The sequence below is a fragment of the Haliotis rubra genome, unplaced genomic scaffold (genome assembly GCF_003918875.1).
Source record: "Haliotis rubra isolate DU_JTF1 unplaced genomic scaffold, ASM391887v1 Scf561, whole genome shotgun sequence".
Classification (NCBI taxonomy): Eukaryota; Metazoa; Mollusca; class Gastropoda; order Lepetellida; family Haliotidae; genus Haliotis; species Haliotis rubra.
Window position 1 is genome coordinate 416,490 of NW_025767259.1, and position 26,033 is coordinate 442,522.

General features: G+C 38.6%; 1 long non-coding RNA gene across 1 annotated transcript; it reads right to left on the reverse strand.

Annotated features, from left to right (window-relative positions):
* Positions 1-4,884: 4,884 nt before the first annotated feature.
* On the reverse strand, positions 4,885-25,509 carry LOC124254065. The gene is made up of 3 exons (XR_006892372.1): positions 25,401-25,509; positions 12,212-12,218; positions 4,885-4,896 (listed from the first exon to the last, which is right to left on the reverse strand). It is a non-coding gene; the product is annotated as an uncharacterized LOC124254065 (long non-coding RNA).
* Between the last annotated feature and the right edge of the window lie 524 nt (positions 25,510-26,033).

The following is a 26,033-nucleotide window of genomic DNA, read 5'->3' on the forward strand; positions in this document are numbered from 1 at the left end:
AAAGGCAATAATTAAATGAGAACTTATATTACTAAAAAGATCCTTCATAGTTTGTGATTGGAAATAGATATCCCTTGTGATGGAATATTCAACACAGTCAAGCAGGACATGCTCGACTGTGATTCTTTCATCACAAGGGATACAAAACGGAGGACCCTCACCTTTTAATAGGTACTCATGAGTATATCTTGTGTTGCCAATGCCACATCATCGCATGATGACCTCTTCAAATCTGGACTGACAGCCCAAGTAGGTGTAACCAATATGCATCAGATCCCGGATGTAAGTTCTAATGCTAGCTTTGTAATCAGAGTATGGAATAAGAAGTGGTGTCACAGATTTGTTGAGTGCTGTCTTAGCAGTAAGATCAGCCAGTGTATTCCCAGAAATGCCAACATGGCTGGGTAACCAACAAAAGACGATGTCGCATTGGCCAGTAGCAAGCTCATTATACAATTCAATAATTTCTAATAAAAGTGGATGTTTACAAGAAAGATTTTTAATAGCCTGAAGACACGAAAGAGAATCAGAAAAGATGATGTATTGTTTATATTTACGGTGTTTATTAATATATTTAAGAGCTGTTAATAAGGCGTTAGCTCATGCTGTGAAAATAGAGCTGTTATTTGGTAGTTGAGAAGATATTGTTCTGGATCCAATGACAATGGCTCATGCAACCGCGCCACCATCCTTGGACCCATCTGTAAATAAGGATTTGTATGTATTATATTTATTTTTTAATTGATTATATTCTTGTTTATACTGTAATTCATTAGTTACAGATTTTTTAAACTTTGTCATTTGTCCGAGTTAGGTCAACTTCAGGCCTCATCAGTTGCCAAGGAGGAAAAGAAAGAAGACGAGAAGAAGAAATATTCTCCAGCTCAATGCCGGCAGCAGCAATGAATGGTTTAATTCTGTGTCCAAGAGGCGGAACAAGAGAAGGCTTTTTGTTATGCAAATCCTCATAAAGAGGATTGAAGACACAGTTAAATGCAGGATTAGATTCGTTAGAATATAGTTTGGTAATATATTGTAAAGATAATTTTATACAGCGTTGGGTAAGAGAAGGCTCATCTGCCTCGACGTAGAGACTATCAACTGGAGAAGTTCTAAATGATCCAAGACAAAGTCTGAACAGAATCAAGTAGCTTAAGGTTGCTTTTGCAGGCTCCGCCATATACGATCGAGCCATAATCAAGTTTAGATCGCACCAATGATCTATATAAGTGAAGGAGGGTAGTTAGATCCCCTCCCCACTTTGAATTGGAGACAACCTTTAACAAGTCGAGTGCCTTCAGGCATTTAGCTTTAAGGGATTTAATATGTGGCAGGAATGTTAAATGGGTCCTTATGAGGCTTATATTTTCTATAAAAATGTATACAATTAGTTTTTGATTTAGAAAATTTAAAGCCGTTTTCAAGACACCATGTATTTATTTTGTTTAAACATAACTGCAGTTGCTGTTCAATAGTATGCATTTTTTTACCACGACAAGAAATATTGAAATCATCCACATATAATGATCCATCAACTGAATCATTTAAAACCGTTGATAAACTATTGATCTTGATGCTAAACAGTGTGACAGACAAAATACTGCCTTGTGGGACACCCTGATCCTGATTATAATGATCAGATAGGGTTGAACCCACTCGGACTTGAAATTGCCTGTCTTTTAAAAACTGTGATATGAAAAGAGGCAAACGGCCTCTCAAACCAAAATCATGTAAATCCTTTAAAATGCCATGCTTCCAGGTCGTATCATAAGCTTCTCAAGATCAAAGAAAATTGATACAGCATGTTGTTTATTTACTATAGCATTTTTAACAAAGGATTCTAAATGTACCAAATGATCAATGGTACTACGATTTTTCCTGAAACCACATTGAATATTTGTTATAAGGTTATTGGTTTCAAGATACCAAGTTAATCTATTATTCACCATACGTTCCATGGTTTTACAGACACAGCTAGTTAGAGATATTGGTCTGTAATTAGACGGATCTGTATGATCCCTGCCAGGTTTTGGTATTGGGACTACAATGGCATTACGCCACGAAGGAGGAAATTCTCCAGACGTCCATATTTGGTCAATATATCTAAAAGGGTCATCAGACATGGTTCAGGTAAGTGTTTCAGTAGGTGGTAATGCATATTATCATCACCCGCTGCAGTGTCATGAGCTTGCTCAAGAGCAGTATGTAGCTCATGTAATGAAAACATTTCATATAATCTTCACCGTTATTTGATTCAAAATTAAGTTTTGTCATTTCCTGTTGTTTCTGATATCTCTGAAACTCAGGGACATAATTTGCCGATGATGAATTATTGGCAAGAGTTTCGCCAAGTTTATTTGCAATTTTAGACTTGTCAGTAATAAAATTATCACCATCTTTAAGATGGTGAACAGCAGATTTTGAACCTTTGCCTTTAATTCTTTGAACCATGTTCCATACCTTAGACATTGGTGTGCGTGAATTAAGTTTTGAGACATAATTTCTCCAAGATTGTCGTTTTGTTTTGTTTTAAAGGTACAACGCCTTTGCATTGAGTATTATCATAAGCTTCTCAAGATCAAAGAAAATTGATACAGCATGTTGTTTATTTACTATAGCATTTTTAACAAAGGATTCTAAACGTACCAAATGATCAATGGTACTACGATTTTTCCTGAAACCACATTGAATATTTGTTATAAGGTTATTGGTTTCAAGATACCAAGTTAATCTATTATTCACCATACGTTCCATGGTTTTACAGACACAGCTAGTTAGAGATATTGGTCTGTAATTAGACGGATCTGTATGATCCCTGCCAGGTTTTGGTATTGGGACTACAATGGCATTACGCCACGAAGGAGGAAATTCTCCAGATGTCCATATTTGGTCAATATATCTAAAAGGGTCATCAGACATGGTTCAGGTAAGTGTTTCAGTAGCTGGTAATGCATATTATCATCACCCGCTGCAGTGTCATGAGCTTGCTCAAGAGCAGTATGTAGCTCATGTAATGAAAACACTTCATATAATCTTCACCGTTATTTGATTCAAAATTAAGTTTTGTCATTTCCTGTTGTTTCTGATATCTCTGAAACTCAGGGACATAATTAGCCGATGATGAATTATTGGCAAGAGTTTCGCCAAGTTTATTTGCAATTTTAGACTTGTCAGTAATAAAATTATCACCATCTTTAAGATGGTGAACAGCAGATTTTGAACCTTTGCCTTTAATTCTTTGAACCATGTTCCATACCTTAGACATTGGTGTGCGTGAATTAAGTTTTGAGACATAATTTCTCCAAGATTGTCGTTTGTTTTGTTTAAAGGTACAACGCGCCTTTGCATTGAGTATTTTAAATTTATTTACGTTATGGACAGTTGGATGATGGCGGAAATAACACTCTGCCTTTTTCCTCGCTTTTCTGGCTTGTCTACAATCTGTATTAAACCATGGTTTTCGTACATGTAGAGTCGTAGAGGACTTTGGTATACACTCATCAGCTATTTGTTTTAAAACGTCAGCAAAAGTTTGAATGGGATCAGTTATATCACTGAAACATTCAGGTCGCAGTTTCGATTTACATATAGTTTGATATAAAGACCAGTTAGCCTTCGAAAAGTTCCATCTTGTATACGATGGAGAATCAGATGGCGTTATTTCTGAAAGGATAGTTGGGAAGTGGTTACTTCCACAAAGGTCATTGACTCATTATGAACAGACCAATCAAATTCATTCAGGAGGTTAGAATCTGCAAGAGACAAATACAGAGAAGAATAAGTGCCAGTTGCAGGATGCAGATAGGTGCTTGAATCATCATTAAATATGCACAGGTCATTATTGGAAATGAAATCTTCCAGTATTTTGCCTTTAGTGTTAGTGTTAGTACTGCCCCAGAGTGGGTTGTGACCGTTTAGGTCACCCATAATAACACATGGCTTTGGGAGTTGATCATAGAGTGATTGAAGATCATTCTGCTGAAGTGCCGATGAAGGCGGAATATACAGAGAGCATAATGTAAATGCTAGAGTAAGTTGCACTGCGACAGCTTGGAGATTAGTGTTAAGTGTAACAGGGCTGTGAATAACATCCTGTCGTATAAGGATAGTAGAACCTCCTGTGGCTCTATCTCCTGAAGGGGAAAAATAATGATTCGTTTCAAACTGACGTAAGTTAAAATTATCTGTCTGTTTCAGATACGTCTCTTGCAGACAGAACGCTGATGGTGTTAAATCCTGGATTAATTGCTGTATTTCATTAAAATTTGTCCGGAGTCCTCTACAGTTCCACTGCACGATATTGTTAGATAGACATATCTTTTAGGTGGATTAATTGGGGATCTACCCCGCACCGTTTTCGAGGGCGACAAGCTATGTGCCCTAGAATGGACGTTTTCGGACACGTCCATGTCCTCAAGTGATCCGTATTTGTTATATAATTTGACTTTATCATCGGAACCTTTTGGGGCTCTGCCACTTTGCTTTTTCAAAGAATCTTGCTTCGGTTTGCCTTTGCTTTTGACGATTGGTTGAACGTTACTGGTAGACTGAGAAGATGTATCATGATCATAAGTTGCTTCTGAGTGGGCATGGGGCGTGCAAGGAAGTGGTTCCACAGTTTGTGTAGACATACATGATTCCGAAGTATGTGTAGAACGCACGGGTGTGAAAATTTCTGGCTTGTTCGTTTTGACCCAAGTCAAATCTGTTTGGCAGGTTACCGACGATGTGGATACTGGCAATGTATTTACCTTTGGCCTGAGGGTGTCTTAGCGACAGATGCATATGTATCATTTGGCAATGTAGATTCAACCAGGTTTTTTGCATCAGCAAAGCTAATGTTTTGTGTGAATTTAATTCTGTTAATGTCCATTTGTTTTTTCCACATTTTGCAGTCTTTTGAAAAAGAAGAATGGCTACCTGAACAGTTTGTGCACTTTTTAAAGTCACTGTCACAGTCTTCCGCGACATGAGACGTCTCATGAGACGTCTCGCTACAATGGCCACATGGTACTGGCTTGCGCCATGACCATATTTTTGAAATCTATAACACCTTAACGGATTTGGAATATAGATATCTACTGCAACATCATAATATCCTGCTTTTATTGACTGCGGAGGATTCGGGGGTTGAGAATGAAAAAAGATAGGTGTTAGTTGGAATAGTCTCATTGTTTTTGCGGGTAGTGAACCTTTTGACATAGGTAACTCCTTGGTCCTGCATTTCAGACACAATATCTAGTTCCGTCATGTCAGTCAACAAGCATTCCCTGTCTCTGATTATGCCTTTGCTGGTATTCAGTGTTCTGTGTGCAGACACTGAGACAGGGACGCCCACAAATGATTCAACTGACATTAGGTTTGATGCTTGTTGCCTTTTGCTACATTCAATTAGCAATGCACCTGAACGTAAAGGTTTAATGTTTTTGACGTCTCCCGCAATGCCATGTATACCCTTTGATACAGCAAATGGGTTTAATTTCAGGGGCCTTTTATCAGGACTTTCCAGCACCAGGAAACGTGGCCAATAATCGATAGATTTTGAACGTCGTTGTCTAGTGGACGTTTGGATTTTTTTGAGGGGATTTGGTACTCCATGGTTGTTTATATAATGGTTCATCATCCGAGCTCCCCACCCGCCACGGAGTGTCATAAAGACAGTGCTAATAACAAGTGGATCTCCGACTTGCAGCACCAGGGATACCCGGATGATATACTCCAGCAGAAGAATTAAAGAATTAATGAATCTACCAGATTGGCCCATGAGCCACCGCCTTCTGGGTATATGACTCTAGGCAAATTACAAAATTAATGAAGATGCACTTGAAATTCAAATGATAGATAATTTGGCCAAGACTTTTATCAAAACAAGTTAAAAAGTTGAAGTATTTTGTGAAATACAATAATACTCAGGGCTTGGCATGACCAGCCGATTGGTTGAACCGGGCCCATTCAACCACCCGTCTAGGTGAAGTAAGGGGCGAAGTGGTGTGTTGGGCAAGGAACGCTGTTCCTGGAACAAGTGCCCTCAACCACCAGACTCCCGTCCTCCACCGACGCAGGGGCGCAACCCACGGCCAACAGGTTGGTGGACCAAATATACCCCCGGGTCCACAACGGGGGTCGAAGAGCTCTTAGCGTTACCCAGCACCCACCATGAGGAGGTGGCTCTTCACGGGTGCCAGTTTCTCCTGTACCTGTGGGAACCAAGAAAAGCTGTGCTGGACCATGCCAACGGGTAATACTAAAAATGGATTACAAAACATAAAACAAAACACCTACTTTGTTCGCAAGTGGTTTTGCCCATGTTTAAATATATGTAGCAATGAAATACAAAGAAAACAATTACTACATACTGAGTGTCCTGTAGAAAAGTCACTGTTTTGATGCTATGTGTTTTCTTTGGTATGTCTATGCGAGAGGGTTTCTTAGTGTCCTTAGCTTGTGACTCTTGGCCTGTGACGTCCCGGTCAGGATTGGTTGTTTGTTTGTTTGTTGTTTAACGCAACTCAGCAACATTCCAGCTTTATGGCAGTGGTCTATAAATAATCGAGTGATCAACAGCATGAGTATTGTTCTATGCAATTGGGATATGATGACATGTGTGATAAAAGTCAGTGAGTCTGACCACCCAATCCCGTACGATAAGCATGGGTTGCTGAAGACCAATTCTAACCCAGATCTTCACAAGTCTCCTGGGCAGGAAGTGACAGTGTTTTGACTTTTTTCCTTAATTAACCAATGGGGCTCCCTAATTAACCTATATTGGTTCTGAAAGATGCTTATTTTATTTGGAAGTGGTTATTGGCGAATGTCAATGACAGGACATGTTCTAATACGTTTTAAAGCACATACAGCACTGTTGAAGTCTATGGATCATGATGGATTGAAACAAAATTCAGGATACATCAGTCAGATTTTAGTTGTTTTGGAAAGCCGGGTCAATTTGGACTTTTGAAAGGGCTCTGTTGGGAATGTAGAGGGAAAAGGGCTTCACTTTAACGACAAATTTTCTTATACGTCTTCTGGCTTCTGGACCCTCACTCCTTTCACGAGTACGTGTTTTGCATGTTTATTGCGATTTTACAAACTTTTTGTTCAATGTTAATCATGGAAGGTGACTTTTAGATTGCCTTTACCTCTATGAAACGTTTTGTTTACGTTCGTATTCTCCTTTAAGCTTAGTCAAGGCTATGTCCGGCAACTAGGAGCAGAACGCATCGAAATTGACTTGAAAATCAGGATTTATACTCCAATGGCGTGATTGCTCGAGGAGTAGAGTTCAGTGACTATGAGTGTCAATCACCTATGCAAGAATGGACTCTCAGTCCATGATGAAGTCACTCAAAGGTGACTGTACTGCAATACCCTAGCATGAAGTCAGGTGAGGTCGATCTATGCCCAAGGAAGTAGAACGAAGATGAATAATGGAGTTCCATACATCTCATTCACTCTATACAAGGTAACACCCGATTCCGCAGACGGAGAATGTCACTATCTGTGACAATTGCTGCGTCAGTACCAGGGGACCAAACTGATGGAGTCCTTCTACATCAGTAACTGAGAGGTTGCGCAGGTAGTTGGAGGTAAAGACCGTCTCTCTTCAAAAACATCCCTCCATAATAGATGTCAGCCAACAGTTGCTGTGAAGAACCCTCATTCATGCTAAGGCCCGAGTCTCATGAGGGTTCAACACGGCTGGAGAGGGACGCCCAGTGAAAGTGTAGGCTTGCAGGATGGTGGATCTCATCCAGAAGACTAACATAGTACGGGAGACGTCTGCTGAAGAGGCTGTTGAGAGCAGGATGAACAGGCGCACAAGCAGCCAGCGACGGTCTTGTGAGGCACCAATGTAAATTTTCAGTACTCTGACTGGACAGAGCGCGGGATCATCAGTGTCGTCAGGAACGAGGTTGGTGGACAACAGCTGTAGACTGAAGAGTCTATCCGGCTGCCTTGGCAGTTGATTTTTTTGCTGTGAAGTCCCATTGGAGACCCAGAAAAACTCTGCTGTGCCCCTTCCTCTCAAAACATACTTGATTAACATCCAGAATGTGGAGTTCTGACATATGTGCAGCAGTAGCTAGTGCTACAAGGAAGAAGGTCTTAAAGGTGATGCGCTCAAGGTTCTTCACTTTTAGAGGTTCGTGATCGTCGGAGACAAGATGTCTAAGGATGACCGAAAGGTCCCAGGCCAGGGGTCGGAACTTCCTCGATTGGTCAGGTAACTTGTATGGCGCAGTAAGGACTGGAGTTCAGGCAAAGTAGAAATCTTTTTGTCGTCGTCGTAGCTATCACTGTGTTCATAGCTGCTAAATAAGTAGTAAGGGTAGAAGCCTGCAATTTTCTTGACATACACAGATGTTGTAGATGTTCAGCAACAACCGGGGCGGATGCTATGGAAGGAGATAGTATGCCCTTCAATCTGCAGTAGTCTTCATACGTCTTCCACTTGTCATCTTAAAGATATCAAGTGGAAATCTGATAAGCCTAAGTAATTGCAGCAGCAACTCTTTGGGAGTACCCTTTGGCGATTAATGATTTTTGTAGATGTGCCAGACACGAAGATGTAATGTCTGCGGTTATCAGTGTAGTCAATCTGATTGTCTTGGTTGGGTACAGCCACTGCGTCTAGAGCAGTGAGACTTAACAGATTGACAAACCAACTTCAAGACAGCCAATAAGGCGCAACCAAAGGCAGCGTAATCTTGGTGGATCGTTGCTTCTGTAGTACTCATTGAAGAAGAGCGGTGGTGGGAACGCATAAGCATTTAGATTCTCCCATGAGACTGCTAGTGCGTCTTGCCCCCGTAGGTATCTGGTTATTGAACCTGGTCGCAAACAGGTCTATCTGGGGATTGGTGATCGGGAGAAAGTATGTGACTGGCTCTTGCTGACATTTCCAGGGAGTCTATCAGTTGGAAGAACTGAATCGTCCAACCTGGTAGGTGCGACAACTCTGTTGAACCCAGATGATTGATGTACTGCACTACCGTCGAGTTGTCCAATCCTATGAGAAGACTGGTCCTTTGCCGAATGTGTTATGGCTAGGATGACTACCTTGTACTCCACTTCGTTTAAATGAAGGGACTTTTCGTCGAATGACCACACGCCTGTCGCATGTTGATCGTGAAGGTGAGCTCCCCATCCTTGAAGTGATTCATCTACAAATAATGGCATTTAGGACCACTAACTAAATGTCTTTATTGCAGGTACACTACCTTAAGTTTACATTTTACCTACTTTCATCAGTAGAATTGCACCCACACCTTCTTGGAAATGACGTCACTCATGCGTAAGACCTCTTGCATTACGTTATCAATACTTTAGGCATCACTTCCCATCAGCCTTTCACCAGTCGTATAATTGTACCGCATGCTCTTTCCCTTTCTCTCCTTCCCACCCTGTTTGCCTCCATCTGTCAATTTCCATTGTCCATCTTTTCTGTTGTACATTGTGTGGTGGTGTCATATTTTTACATTATATTGATTTGTGTAAATTGGGTATTGTCTTTAAACAGTTTGGTTGTTGTATTTTTATTTCATAAGGTTTCTATTAGAATAAGTATGGTATTTGTCTCCAGCTTGATTGCCCCAAGCTGGACCTGAGCTCTATTGTGAGAGAGCGGGTATTCTTTTGTTCTTCATTCAGAGGGCAAGCTATTCCTTGATTTCTTATTGGTCAGTTTAATGCTGTCTATTTTCTTCTTCACTAACTTCAGCACATTTTAATTAGTCTTCCACAAACAGTCGTTCAAGAAAGGCACCTTAACACAAGAGTTTCGACATTTTGACGGATGTCTTGCATTCTCCTTTTGCTCTACAACTACTCTCTGTTTAAGGTTAGTTAACAAAATTATAAACAAATTGTGTAGGATCTAATATTTAAGTATAGTTATATTATAAACAGTATTCTTGCTTATGTCATAATATTGTGTGATGTGAAGGTTGAGTGTGTAATCACTTATACATGGACACGCTGTTTGACAAGAAGTAAAGGTAGATTATGCTCACTATAACCTGAGTACCATAATTTGGTAGGTATTTTATCCTTTTAATGTGTTTATATTTCACACATATTTATGCCACAAATATGTTTGGAGAGTTATGTATTTCCTACCATGTTTATTATTGTGATGTTTTGCTGCCAATATACTTCATGTCTTATTATAACATATATAATCCTTTTCTGTGAAATGCATTTATTTATTACTTGTATGTTTTATTGGAATTGATGCAGTTTAAGTAATATGCATCCAACTGAGTATTTGGTGACAGATATGTAATTTTGATCAGTAACTGTAACTATTAATACTAGATATGACTTTTTATAAACATAATCTATAGTTTGAGCAATAAACTTATGGTGCAACTGCAAGTCACAGCTCACACCCCAGCATTGGTTTTCATTCAAAAGTACCACCCCTTATGTAACATATGTTATATTTGGGATTACACTTTCTATTCTAAGTAAAGTACAGTACTTTTGTTGGGTTGAGTCATATCCGGGATTCAAACCAACACACTCAGAGTCAGGAACCTAATCGCTAGCACACAAGAAAGTGTAATCCCAGATATCACATATGTTACACTTGACCACTTCATAGCTTTCAGCCATGGGAGCCATGCCAATTTACACTTATCAGAGGGGTACACAAAGTCCACAATCTAGACTACAAGTTGTCCGACTTCCATTTTTGTGGAAGCTGCGGTGGCTGAATGGGTTAGGCGGCTGACTTTGTGTGCTGGTGATTAGGTGCCTGACTCTAAGGGTGTGGGTTCGAATCCCAGATGGGACTCAACCCAACAAAAGTACTAGAATCTGTACTTTACTAAGTGTAATCCCAAATATAACATATGTTACATTTGACCACTTCATAAATGGCATTGTGTATTCATACCACCCCTTACCCTGCTACACATTGTAGGTACCAGGCATGACAAATTGTACATATCTATAACCACAACATATTGTATATAAATACATGTATATTATCAGTTCCTGAATAAACCATGTTGTGGAGTGGCGTGGTTCTTGTGGGCTACATCCTTTCAACATAATTCATATCAATACAGATATTAATTAGGTATTAATTACCTGCTTTCCAGCAGGAACCTCATTGGGTTATCGTCTTACAAGTTGGAACCTGGCTTTACCCAGATTGTCACTCAGGAATCTAGTACCAGTTAAATTATGTATTTGGGCCTGGTGGAGTTCGTTCCCATTTAGACCCATAGCATTGGTCGGTATGCAAATTTCCGTCATTTGGTCCTTAACATTAATTAATCTAGCCACATAGCTAAAATTGGCCTGGCCTTGTGATGCCATTTTGGTCTTATTAATAGTATTCCATTTCGAAATTGTTGTAGCCCTCAACAACCTCCACACTCTTGGCCATTAAATCCACTGTTACGCTTTTGTTATTCCTTCAACAACTTTTTCAGGAAGGTGGGCTCTTACTGTAATATTGTGCAATAAATAAATGTTATTTGTGATTACACTTTCCCAGTAAAGTACAGATTCTAGTATTTTTGTTGGGTTGAGTCCCATCCAGGATTAAAACCCACTCTCTCCGAGTCAGGCACCTAATCGCCAGCACACAAAGTCAGCCATCCAACCCTCTCAGCCACCGCAGCTTCCAAGAAAAAAGGAAGTCACACAACTTGTAGTCTGCCTTTGTTTAGAGGTCATTTTCAGGGCAAAAATGCTTCATGTTATTTTTCACTGATGAGGTCAAAGTGTTGCTGTGAGATGATTCAGTGGGATAAGTCAAATGGGTCCATGAAACTATACTAGCCACATAAAGAAATTGTGCACACAGAAAATTCCTTCAGAATTGGAATACAACACAGAAAAGACGACATGATGTAGACACTTTATAAGCTGAAGTATCGGGCCTCAACAACATGTCAAAAGAACATGAACAATATCCATAACGATGACGTCAGAAGTTCAAAATTGAGTCAGGGGTCACACGTCGAAGTCACAAAGTCAATAACGGGTATGACCATCATGCGCGTGAAGCACAGCAGTGCATCGACGACGCATAGAGGCTACCAAATTTTCCAAATGAAGGCCTGGGGAATGGTTTGGGACGTGGTCACTGCCGTCTGGAACCTGTGTCTGATATGAGTCACCCGAATCCATCTGTCCTGTCTTGGCGTCGTTACTCGGGGACGCCCAGAACGTGGGTGGTCGGCGACGTCATTACTGTTTCCCTAACGCCTGACCAATGCAGATATCGTATTACGATGGCATTGGAAATGTGCTGCCACCTCCAATGGCTTCATGACGTTGAGCACATGTTAATCTTGGCATGATGTGCATGTGGCTTTTCATGTGAATTTGCGAACGTTTGAATGACCAAAGATCAAGCTTTCGACAGTGACATCAATTTCTGAGTTTCACATGTGTGCAGCTGCACAGGCTGCACGTGCAGTAACACATTGCAAGTCCATAGGCCACCATCAATGACGTCACGTCGCCTGGCACCTGCATGAGCGTTTGATTGTGTCCAATACTTGCTATGTTCACACCTTTATTTATGCATAAAGACGCTGTCTGCCTATCTTTATATTTTCTGTGTGCACAGTTTCTTTATGTGGCCAGTATATTATGCAGAGACCATCCTGAAACTGATATGGCGCAGTTTCAATCACAAGTGATTCCTGAGGTGCCAAACTCAGAAATTTCTCAAGGTGATGCACTGAACCCTCATCGTTTGCAAGATCAAAAGGAGCCACAATACCCGACCACGTGAAAGACTTCACTTGTGAACCTGACAAATTTCCAAGAGACTGTGATACTGATGTATTGGCGAAAACTGTTACGCATCGATAACTGTTTGCCAGACAGTACCCTTTAAATTTATGCCAGAGATATGTTAAGTATTATAAATTCCTACAAAAACCTTACATTTAATCAGTTGACTTGTGACCTTAATCTACAAATGCCCCAACCATCAGCCTTGCTGTTTGTCCTGACATCACCCTCTTATCCACTGTGACAGACTACACAACAAACAAGGTACAAAACAACATATTGTCATTATCATTGATCAACATTTGCAAATTTGTGGAGATGAACAATTTAATGCATCTTCCAGAAATAACCTCCATTCTATTTTTATACATTCTGATCATGGGTTTTATCCTTATTAACGGTATACTGACATACAAACCTTTGGAGATGTGAATACTGCAGGCTTTTGGATTTTCTGACGAACTGCTGTGACAGTGTATCCTTTTCCATATTTGTTTTTATCCACGGTAAATCTCACAGGTGTGTCTCTTCTTGATTTTCTCATATTTGATGACAGTGCTTTTTGTGACACTGAATTAATAAAAAAATTCAGTGTGTAGTGACTGTCGCGGTCTGCTAATTCAGTTGAGTGGAAAACAGAATGTGTCCAGTATCTCGATCAGTACATGTGTAATTCTTCCCCACAAGGACTGTCAGTGTCTCTGCCGGTGTGGATAAATACTCTCTCTCAGCTTGCCTTATAACCATACAACAACTATGTTCAGCTGGACCGAGTGTGTCCCTGGTGTTGTTCAGTTGTCACAGAGTATTCAGTAGTGTTTTGTCCCTTCAGTCTTGCCGCAACTAGGTGCAGGTAGTAAATATCCGAAACGGGATTGCCTGAAAGCCAGGCCGGGCCATGACCAAGGCGAGCCAACGAAAACATTGGCTAATTACTCCTATGTCTACAACCATGCTTATATTTCCTTAATGCAACATATACACATGACAATAATGAACAATCACACGTTGCACAAAAGCGTTATTGGGAAAAATCGCTTAAAACTCAGGAAGGCAAGCAGTCTTAGCTTGTTCCGTCTAAAAGAGGAATCGTTAAACGAAATAAGATTTTAAAAGTCCAGATACTCGGAGCTCCCCTCACGCAGGAACTATTTAAAACGTCACAGATCGTGAAGTATGTAACGCAAACACATGTACGTTGCTCAAATTGAAGAGCTTTTTCACATGCGCTCAACATCTTGTCAACTGAATCACGACAACGATTGTCCAAATTATTTCAAAGGCCCAAGATAAGACCTGTATGAGGTAATCGCAGTTATTTATCTGACGCTAATCTCCATTTTAATCACCACTGCCACTGCATTTTACATTGACTTGTCAGTCAACCAGTGCCACTGTTTCACTTTCCTTAAGTACTGTGTATGACATTTATAACCTTATTCAGTCTTTCCCTTGGTCTGTCTTGTTTGCCATCACATCAAGTGAGTGAATGAGTGAGTGAGTGAGTTTAGTTTTAAACCGCACTCAGCAATATTCCAGCTATATGTCGGCGGTCTGTAAATAATCGAGTCTGGACCAGACAATCCAGTAATCAACAGCATGAGCATCGGTCTGCGCAATTGGGAACCGATGACATGTGTCAAAGTCAGCGAACCTGACCACCCGATCCCGTTAGTCGCCTCTTACGACAAGCATGGGTTACTGAAGGCACATTCTAACCCGGACCTTTACGGGTGCCATCACATCAAGAAGTCCCAAGCAATGTCTATATATTGACTGTCAGTCATCAAGGTAGCTAATAAGCTACTCCAGCAGGCAGAAAACAAAGTCCAAAATGTTCGATATTAGATTACTTTTGCGTAAAATACAGCGCTCCAAACGGCTCACTAAATAATAACCTTAACTCAATACAAAACAAAACGCTTAAAATAATCACACGCACATCTTATCTCATTACAAGCACTAACAGGCGAAATCCTGTTAGAACCAGGACGAGAACAGTTAATCATAAATGTCCAGGCATCAACCCAAACAAACCCCTAATCATACATGTCATTAATACCAGCATAAACCCCAATCTCCAAGCGTTTCCTGACAAACCCTCACTTCTAACCACAATATCGCAATGTGTAATAAACCGCATAATTGAACCAACCTTAAAAACAAAACAAAACTCCAGCCCTCCCTTTTATCTTCAAAACTAAACTAACAATTCCTAAATAAACACAAAAATCCCCTTCGAAATAAATATGCAAACAAACCCAAACAACACCACAAACACAACACAAGCTTACATGCATGAATGCTAGCCAAACTGGTGCCACATTTACACAGGCGGATCCTTTGAGCCATGTACAAACGCACAGGTTTCGCACTTAAACACCAAAAACAAAACAACCTAAACTAATAAACGAAATCCTAAAAGGTACTCAAGATCCACATCAATTAAGCAAAATCGTATAGTTTATATATGGATCCCTGCACATGTCGGTGTGTTCGGCAACAAACATGCCGACCAAGCAGCCAAAGCGGTACATAAAACTTACTGAAGTTAACCAAATCATCGAGGTAACCAAATTACAAACAGGTCACACAAAATCCAATTTGCATGGGCATAGAATAAAAATGTAAACACCAAACAGGCAAATGCACACACTGTAACCAAACAGAAACGCCCGAGTATGTCCTACTAAACTGCACATACTGCCAACAACACAGCATGGAGCTCCTGAGGTCACTGGGATACTAACATTCTGTGGTCTTCGCCATGTCTCTGCATGAATAGGATATAATGGTGTACTTCTCTTTACCCGAAATAATTTCCTTTCCACATTTCACACATATACATTGAAAAGTTTGGCTTTAGATAAAACTTAGTTCATGGCTTTAACACACTTGTCACAAAGTGCTTTCCCAGCAGACGTGAAAGTACATTTTCTACTGAAAATTATGCCCAGATATTTGTATTCATCAACATTTTGTAAGTATATATTTGATATTGCAAATCAATAACAACATTCTCTCTTTGTGCCATTAAATACCAAAACATTACAATATTTTATCAATATTAATCTTAACTTCCATGTTTCACAATACTAGTACATGTATTTGCTGAATGTATCAAGTTGTTTATGTAGGTCTCATTTAGATGTTGCTAAGATAACAGTATCGTCTGCATAAAGCAGTGCAAATAATCTCAAATATAGACATAAGACATCATCATTCAAAACAATACCTTTACATAGGGAAAACCTTAAAATATTGTTCAATATCATTAAGGAATAACGCAAAAAGTAGAGGCGGTAGATTCTCACCGTGTCTAACACCTTTAAGACAATCAAAATATTTAGATGAATGACCTTTGGTTCAAACACAATATTTAATACAGGGATGGAAATAACCCATTGCAAGACGTCCGAGTCCAGTGTTTTTTCTGTCGGGCAAGCAAATTTGTATATCACGATGTACCGGTGTCCAGTTGACTTTCCAATGTTAATAATGTTGTTTATTTAATAAATCAACAAGAAAACGGCCGGTATAGTGGAAAAATGATCAGGGCAAGTGATTTACATGTGCCACTGTACCGGAGTACACTAGCAATTTTAAAGTTATTTCCACCCCTGTAATACCTTCATGCATTAACTGTTTAATTCTGAAACATCTGCCAGTGATGTTATGACGAATAAGCTTAATCCACAAGCCAAGCCTTCATACAGTATCGAAAGCTATCTCTAAGTCTATGAATGCACAGAATAATTTATTTTTCTGATTTCTTAATAAATTGATAATGCAATAAAGTGAGAAAATGAGATGATTTGTCGAGTAACCCTTTGTAACACCAGTTTGTATTTCAGATGGAACATTTGATGATTCTAAAAACTCTATTGTTAATTACTGACGTTAACAGTTTGCTCATACAGCACAGTGAGTGAGTTAAAACCTTTAGTCACATTGGCAATTTTTCAGCCCTATCGTGACTTTAAAAGTTATAACTTAAACGCAATTAAATTATATCATACAGCACAGCAAAGTAATTGGTCTACAGTTTTGGCCTTTGTTTTTTTTATAAATTGGTCCTTTAAGCCAAGTTTCCGGGAAATATCCGGACTCCAAAATGATGTGGACAAGTTTTACATATACAAGTACATTAATCATTTTGCCATCTGTGCTTTTAATATACTCGTTTATGCCATTGTCAGCACTACTTGTTTTTTTCCTTTAAGGTGTTTTATAGCATTTGTAACTTTTTCACTGCTGATAGGCTGATCGAGAACGCCATTATTGTCATTGATATTTGAAAATATTTTCATTCATAGGTTTATCTTCTTCAGAGCTGGTTTAGTCATTCAACTCTTTATAATAATGAAACAGTTTATCAACATGCGGTATTGTGAAGTCAGAGTTACTGCTCTTCAGTAATTTCCAGAACGATTTTGTATCATTATTGTCAAGATTATCGCTCTTATGTTGCATATCATCTCTACATACATTATTCGAGTTAACTAGCGTCTTCTTGTAGGATCTGCTGGCATTAATTAGTCCCATTTTATCTGCTATAGTCTTGTGCATATTAAAACATTTCTAAGCAGAATGAGCAATTTTACAGTCACAATTAAACCATGTTTTTCACGTTTTATATTTTCAACGTCTCGGTGGAACGAGACGGCAGTGCTGTGTGGTCGACTCAAGCGCAGAGTGCAGGGCACAACACACGTCTGAAAATAGTGCATCAAATTTCTCGGACAGAAAAGTGTGATATAAAGCGCAATACATTATAAGACGCAATAGCATAATCAACTAGGGATACCTACCCCTTTACAGGTTACACGTCCTATAGTAACATTTAATTTCTTTATTCTGTGAAAGGCTACGTTTCGACAAAGGTTTTAATGTCGTTGTCAAGCAAGTGATGACATAAAAGTATCCTCATTCTTCATCACCTCAGCTTCTAAAATGCCCATCAAAGAAGTCATACACATTTACAGTCAAACAAGCTGAATACAGGTGTAACTGGTATTAATAGGAAGTCGGACGCTGTTGCCCACCTAACACAATCACTTTTGATGGAGCTATGTTGGGAATGTATAAGAAGAAGGACTTCACATTAACGGACCGTTTACCTTTTAAATGCCATGTATACTGAGGCAAAGTTGTATCCCGATTTATTTAGTCCTATTCTGTTGATGTAAACATAATTCATGACACCTGTACATTTGTGACGCTTACACAGAATTTGACAGCTCGGAAATGAAGAGACTATGTTGTGAACGTAGAGAAAAATAAAAAAATCATTTTGAGCAACATGTTTGTTTTGAATATTACAATATGAGGCACTATAAAACCTGTTGTTTAGGTAGACATTATGCCATTCTATAGATGAAAGCACACGCCATCATACAGCATAGGCGGATCCATAGGTGGGGTGCAGTTGTGCTATACAAATACTCTATTTATATATACATACACGACGTGCGTGTAGATCTATGGTCTATGTTTAACCTGCATAGCGATAACGGGTTCCTGTGACCTCAAATCTCATAAGATGAGGTTAGTGTTAAACCTCCTCATATGATCACAGCATCAAGATACTCTACAAGATATTACATTGTAGAATGTACGTTTGAATATAAACTCTTTGGGTAAACCTGCACATTTGTGAACGGTGGTAAATGCACATGCCCTGATACCCACGTTTCGTTTTAAGCATGTCTTGCCATCCAGTTTTAGTATTACCCAACGATCCGGGCCCGTCCGGGTGTACTGGGTACTCGATCAAGACACCTCTGTCAACCCTTTGCCTATGTATTAGGCTTTATACATGACTTGATACATATCAATGACAATATCTTCTCCATTATGATATGCTATTGACCGTAGAGAACGATAAACGTATTGGCTGAAGCAGCTAGTTGTTCACTGTATGGTATTGACCCTTATTCAGTGCAAGTGGTTTGTTTACTTGTAGCTATGACGATGACAAAGCAAACACGCATACATCAGTTACCCCCCTTCTTTAACCGGTTAACACATAAGTTGGGCCCAGTCTCGCATATTGCAATATACCTTTTTACGTAATTTTGTGTGACTTTGTTCCAAAGCACGTTCTCTAAACAATGCCCTACGACACCGGCAATGTTGTCAAGCCCCGCTCCCTGATATGATGTTTAATCTCTACGAGCTAATGTCACTGAATAAGCCCAACGATTTTGAGAGTTTCCATGCAGTAGTTGTTTACCGGCGGATGCGCAACCTTTTGCAAGCACAAGTTTAAAATATTTTTCTTTTTTTTCACTATTACGATCATATTTATTTGTATTACGGGGTGCAGTGGTGTTATATTGTGGGTATTTTGGTATTTTGTACTGTTTTAATTTAATAAGAATGCGTTATTCCGGTCACATTATGCATATTCTATTATGTACAGTTTTGGTCTTATTTTTTCTGATTATTTTGTGGAGTTTGGGGTTTAGATTTTAGGGTTAATTAGGTTTAGGGTAAGTTAGCGTTGAAGTTTAGCGTTAGGAATGGCTTTGGTTGGGGCGGGGATTCTGTTTTATTTTAATCCACGGTGAACGTTCACACAAGAATCATACATGTACTATTGTGAATGAGCTCAATATAACACTCAACAAAAGTAATTGTAATGGCGTTTGGTGAAAACCAAACTTGGATCGAGGCGTCGTACGTCGTTTAAGGCATGATAGTACTCAGTCAACTGGCAGGAGAGGTAGCAGCAAGATCGGCGGAGGAAGCTGGCTGAAGTGGAATATGGATCCCCGCAAGTTAGTAATGTCACTGTCGGGTAACTTCATGAAGTAAAGCATCAAATTAAACAAGTCCCCTAGCTCCATCAGACACTGATGATTTGGTTGATGAAGAACGAGATGAACTTTTATTTGACTTACTCATGCATTTGTCACTTTCTTTAGTATTCTTCTGACGTTGCTCTTCATTACCCTGAATCCAACCATCAACTGTCTCCTTAAACAGCTGAAATGCCTTAACATCATCATTAAAGTTTGTAAGCATGTCTAGATAATGTGAGGGAACCTCCAAGGATGAATAAGCTCAACCATTAAAGTCATCAGTTTGCTTCATGAAATCTTCAAGGTTAAGCATCAACTGAGTGTATTGCGTTCTAACTCCATCATAATTAGTAATGTCTGACACTGAAGAAACAATTTTACTTTGTGTCTTCAACAATTTCGATTTCAACAACATTAAGTTTTAGTCTTGGTATCCAATGTATACAAAAGTCCTTTTCTAGTCATTGTCCTAACTGGGGCGGTGGGGTAGCCTAGTGGTTAAACCGTTCGCTCGTCACGCCGAAGACCCGGGTTCGAATCCCCACATGGGTACATGGTGTGAAGCTCATATCTGGTGTCCCGCGCAGTGATATTGCTGGAATATTGCTAAAAGCGGCGAAAAGCCAAACTCACTCACTCACTCATTGTCCTAACTCTTGAATTTACAGTATGTGTACCCCAATGTGACTCCGTGGCCCTTTCAGACATACTTGCAAAGTCAAATTGACACAAAACGTATTTCAAAGTCACAATATTAAAAAATAAGGTGAAAATAAGGTGCCTATACTAACAATACTTTTGACATCCTCTTTCGTCCTGTCAATAAACAGCCTATCTGTTATAACTAACTAACGAACGAACGAAAGATGATTATGAGAGAGCGACGTCATATATTTATTCTTAGAAGATTGGTTGAATTGAGCTGACTTGACCATGCATGTCGCCACGAGACAAACTTCGAAACATGTGACAAGCCACCTGTAATTACCTGCCCTTTAGTCACCTGTAATTATCTGCCTTTTAGTTTCAAATGCTCTACGCCCAAATGATATAACTTAAAATGATAAATCAAACCAAATCCTTAAACTATCAATTGTATAAACTGACATCTGACCTTTGATATAAGTACCTTTGTGCTGTGTTTATAACTTCAGCAGTTTCAGTGTCCATACAACTAATTTCAGTTTCAATTTGTTTTACTATTTCAGCCTGTCTATATCTAACAAAAGCCAGTGAAAACTTTACGATGACATCTATTGCCTTGTTCTGAAGAGGATGGTTCTTGTTTATGCCTTCCCGAACAGTTCTCTGAGAAGGTAAATACTCAGCCGCTATCAAATGATTTAATTATTCTTAGCTTTTGTAAATGCTGACTTAGCATTTGCTTTCTGTTGTTTGGGAATCAAAATTTGCTCCATCACAGACCATTCTTTGTCTACAGTAGACTTCTGTTCAGAGACTTCAGCCCCTTCAAAACTATCATTTGGGTTTTCAGCCATACTATTTGAGAATGCTAATAAATACCAAGTGGCATTTCCAATTTCCTTACACTGGCAAACTATCTTATACACTATCAAAGATACGAACAGACTGTTTTTGAATTGTTTCTTGAAACACCTCAGCTGAACTGATAGTGCCAAAGTTAAGGTTGCCTGAATCGATACCAGTCAACATAAGCAGCAGACCTTGAATCTTCTGTAGGTTCATGGTTGTAGGTTTGGTTCAGGTCCAACTTGCTGAAGACTTTTGCACCTGTGAGAAGTGACGTGAGCTCATCAAGTGTTACTGTCTCTCCGTTGTCATAGCTTTATTGTCAGCTCTCATGTCAATTATACCCTCACATGTCCTGGACTGTTGGGTTTTGGGACTACGACAAACCCATTGTTTAGGGCCAGTAGATGTTTCTATAACACCTAGCTCTTCATCGTTTTTCAACTGCTCTTCAATATCTTTCCGAACACGGAATGGCACTCTTCACAGATGTACTACTGTCAATGTGTAACTTCATGTATGTATCTTAAGATTTGGCTTTGGTAGTGTATGATTCACAATAGCCAAATGTTCAAGATCTTGTTAAGTGTTCCACTTAAGGAGGAATTCTTCATTGCCTTTGGCAACACAAACAGAAACTGTGCATTGTGTGTTCTTGGATACCAGATCAGCTTGGAATTTCCAAATCACAGATTTTGCATCATGCTTTCTATGGGTGATAATGTGAATTTGTGTGCGAGAAAGGGGCGGCTTGGTATCTAGTCTACTGTTGATAGTCCAGCCCCTGTGTTCACACTGGCACCCAAATCAGCTAATGCAGACACTTGATACTTATTGTAATGTCAGTAGCAACGAACATGAGTCAGAATCATTGCTGTGCAATAGTTTGTTTGCCCCTTGGCTGTTGCAGGTTTAATTCAAACAAATACTTTCAAAGTGATTTACTTTTCTACATTTTTATACATATCTGTCCAAATGCAGGGCAGTTCCTCAGATCTTTACTATGTGGCAATTCTCAAGGTTGCTTGAGTGTTGTGTTTTTGACTCATGCTGAAGTTGATTCACTGAAGATTCTGCCAGGGTTTTGTTCGAGTAAGTTTGTGTCAGTTCATGTGATCTTGCATATTGAAAATCTGAAAGTGTAATATTTGGTACTAAGTACTTAGTTCTTTTTCTCTTACGTTTGCTGATTTGCATCCAGTTATGATTTGAGATTTAATATCTTCACTTTTTCAACCTGCGAAACCACAGGACGCTGTCTAAATACAAGACATCGCTGTATCCAAACTTTCCTCTTTTATGCTTGAACATCTGAAGAAAAGACACTTGAAAACTTTTTGTGATGGACTGAGGCACCCCCATGCAACACAGTATGCTATCTACTACACACCGGAATGATTGAAAAATCACTTCATTGTCATGAATGCACTGTAAACAAAGGAAAACGGAAGTCAGATTTTCACTAAGACGTCACAGCCTGAACTTGGCCGAGGCTTGCAATTGGATTATGATAAACGCAGATTGTGGGATTTGCACATTTGTTTGTTGTAAATAATAGGCTTACTTGTGTGATAATAGGCATACTTTGTTCAGCCTCTTAACATATGTTATGAAGTTGATATTCAATATATCTGCTTTAATGACTTTATCCCAAGTATATGTCAGTGGTCACAGCACTCGGATTACTTAGACAATGAAACATAACTCACGATGCCTCTGAGGGTGTCAAGGATACAGAAATCAGTGGTTCGCATTTCGTATGTTGGGTGTAATTATTCAATCTGAAACTGGCTTATAAAAAGGCTGGATATGGGGAATGTATGGCATGCGACATGCACGTGGCAGCACAGAGGGAACTGGGCAGTTGACTTGACAAAACTGAAAAGGATTGACCGATAGATTTTTCAAGTGTTTACATATGGAGGCTTACTAAAGCAGACCAAATACACTCACATCTAAGAGTCTTTGTAAAAACAACATACTTTGTTCAAAGGATTAGACGATACTATATTGATTGATTGTTCATTATTGTTTAACAAAAATGTGTGTTCAAAAGAACAATAGATATTTTAAAATATTATATTTTAACAAAGACACATGACATTGAACAAGTTTGTTTGTACAGCTTGAGTTGTATAGGATATTGTTCCCATGTGTGGATATTTATGGATATATTTCTTGAACAAGGTAACAGCCTGATATTATATTTGTAACAGTTTGGTTTTACCTAAGATAGTGCAGGGAGATAGATGTTAGCTAAACCTTGTCATTTATTAGTGGATATTTTCTGAATAAAATGATCTGGTACCCATCAGTGGTAAACATTCAGATTTCCCAGCATCTCCTCTGAAACCTAAGTGCTGTAGCTTTAAATCAATAATATATGTGCACATGACTAAAGTCCATTTCTTAAGCCCACCTCAATTACTTTTTTAAACCCTCCTTCGGCTTTATGACAGCTGCCATTTGGGCCTATTTCTCAGCCATATCTTAATTATCATAAAGTTATCATAGACATGGACGAGATGAGTGTGATATATTTAACTCATCAGGATCATGTCTGAATCACCATCAAACGGTGATGACAAGGAGTGAGTCAGCGAGGGAGTTTAGTTTTTATGCCGCTTTTAGCAATATTCTAGTAATATCGTGGCGGGGGACACCAAACATTCGCTTCACATATTGTACCCATGTGGGGAATCGAACCTGGGTCTTTGATGTGTTGAGCGAACACTTTAACCACTAGGCTACCCCACCACCAGAGATGAAAAGGAGAAGAAAGTTTCACCAAACTAGCCCCGTTACAGACACATTCAAGACCAAGCCAGTTGTTCACCCGAAAGGACATTGTGAACACCAGGTACAGGACAAATATGGACTCAAAAAGGTTTGGGCTTGAACTGAAAAATCTGAACACTTCTACCGTAGCAAAAAAACAATATTAGTATGAATGAGTGGCATCGACATTTTAGAAATCTTTTCAACTCAGAAACTGATAGTACTGTTCATTTTGTTGCAAATCCATCAACATTTCCCGACTCTAATTTGGCGCTAACAGAAGATATGCTGGATTCTCCTATTAGCAGCGACGAAATTTTGGACAGCATTAAATGTTTAAAACCTAATAAATCACTAGGCATTGATGACATAATACCTGAGTTAATTAAGAATTCGGCAGATATCTTAGCACCATATTTAGAATTATTATTATTTAATATAATATTAGAAAATGGTACTTTTCCAATTAGTTGGACAATCGGTATTATTGTCCCGCTTCATAAACAAGGCAGTCTGGATAATCCAAATAATTACAGAGGCATTACTCTTTAAGGTTTTCACTTCTATGATAAACAGAAGATTAGATTTGGGGAGAGGCATTGAATAAAATAAATGAATCTCATGCAGGATTTAGACATGGATATACAACTACCGACAATATGTTTAAATATATTACAAAGTATTATACAGAGATACCTCAACATCAAAGGCGTTAAACTCTATACACTTTTCGTTAATTTCGAAAAAACATTTGATTCAGTTGGCAGACAAAAGCTATGGTCTATTTTATAATATCCACGGTCTAAGTCCTAAAATGAAAAAAAATATTCATAATATGTTTGAAAATGTTAAAGCTTGTGTTAAGAATAACAATGAGTTCTGAGATTCTTTTAAACTACAACTCGGGGTAAGACAAGGCTGTATACTTAGCCCATTTTTATTTAATTTTTATTAATGAACTAGCAACCCAAATTGAAAGCAATTGTGAGTATGGAATAAAGTTACACCCTGACATAGTACATATTTTTCTCTTGCTTTTTGCAGACGATATCGTGCTATTCTCAAGCACTGTCGCAGGTTTACAGAGACTTATACAAGAACTTGAGAGTTATTGTGACAAATACATATTAACTGTAAATAGAAACAAAACAAAAGTAGTAGTTTTTAATAAGGGGGGACGTTTATCAAAAAACGAGAAATGGTTGTATAAGGGTAAACAATTAGAATGCAGCAGTTCGTACAAATATTTGGGAATGTTCTTCAGTAATTGTTTATCTTGGACAACACATGTTAATTACGCTTGCTTGCAAGCACAAAAGGTTATGATAGGTATCTTTAAACAATTAAATGTACTTGGAGACATGAATATAAGTTCATACTTTAAAATCTTTGATGCCAAAATTAAGCCAATTTTATTGTATGGAGCCGAAATATGGGGTTTGAGTTATTACAATGATATCGAAAGAGTTCAATTGAAAGCATGTAAAAGATAGTTTGGTTTTAAATCCAATACGATGAATACAATGGTGTATGGAGAATGTGGTAAATATCCGATGTATTTACAAATATCAGAGCTATAAAATACTGGTTAAAATTACTGAAGGTGCCTTCTTACAGGCTACCAAAGAAATTTTACAATAATTATGATGATCGTATTCGATAAAAATGGACACACAAATTGGGTTTCTTCTGTTAGAAAGGTTCTATGCTCAAAGGGTTTTGGTTTCGTGTGGAACGATCAGTATGTTGACTCTGACGGTAAGTTTATTCTAGAACTAACAAGAAGATTAAAAGATATCTATTTGCAAGAATGGTTTGGAAAAATATCACTCCAGTAAATCCTTGTATTATAAAATGTTTAAATGTACTTTTGACGCCGAAATTTATCTTTCATGTCTAAACGTGAAAAAGTATAGGATAGCGTTAAACAGATTGAGATGTCTTCACATGACTTATCAATCGAAAGTGGAAGATTTAACCATGTCAAAAAAGAAAAATAGAAGAACAATATCAGTTTCTTTTAATCTGCCCTGCTTATAATTCCCTGAGAAAGTTGTATATTAAGAAATACTATTTTGTCCATCCAAATCTTTATAAATTCTTAGCATTGCTAAATAACAAAAAAACATACGATTCTTCAAAACTTGTCCATATTTGCTTACTATGCCATGTTGTTTAGAACAGAAGATAACTAAG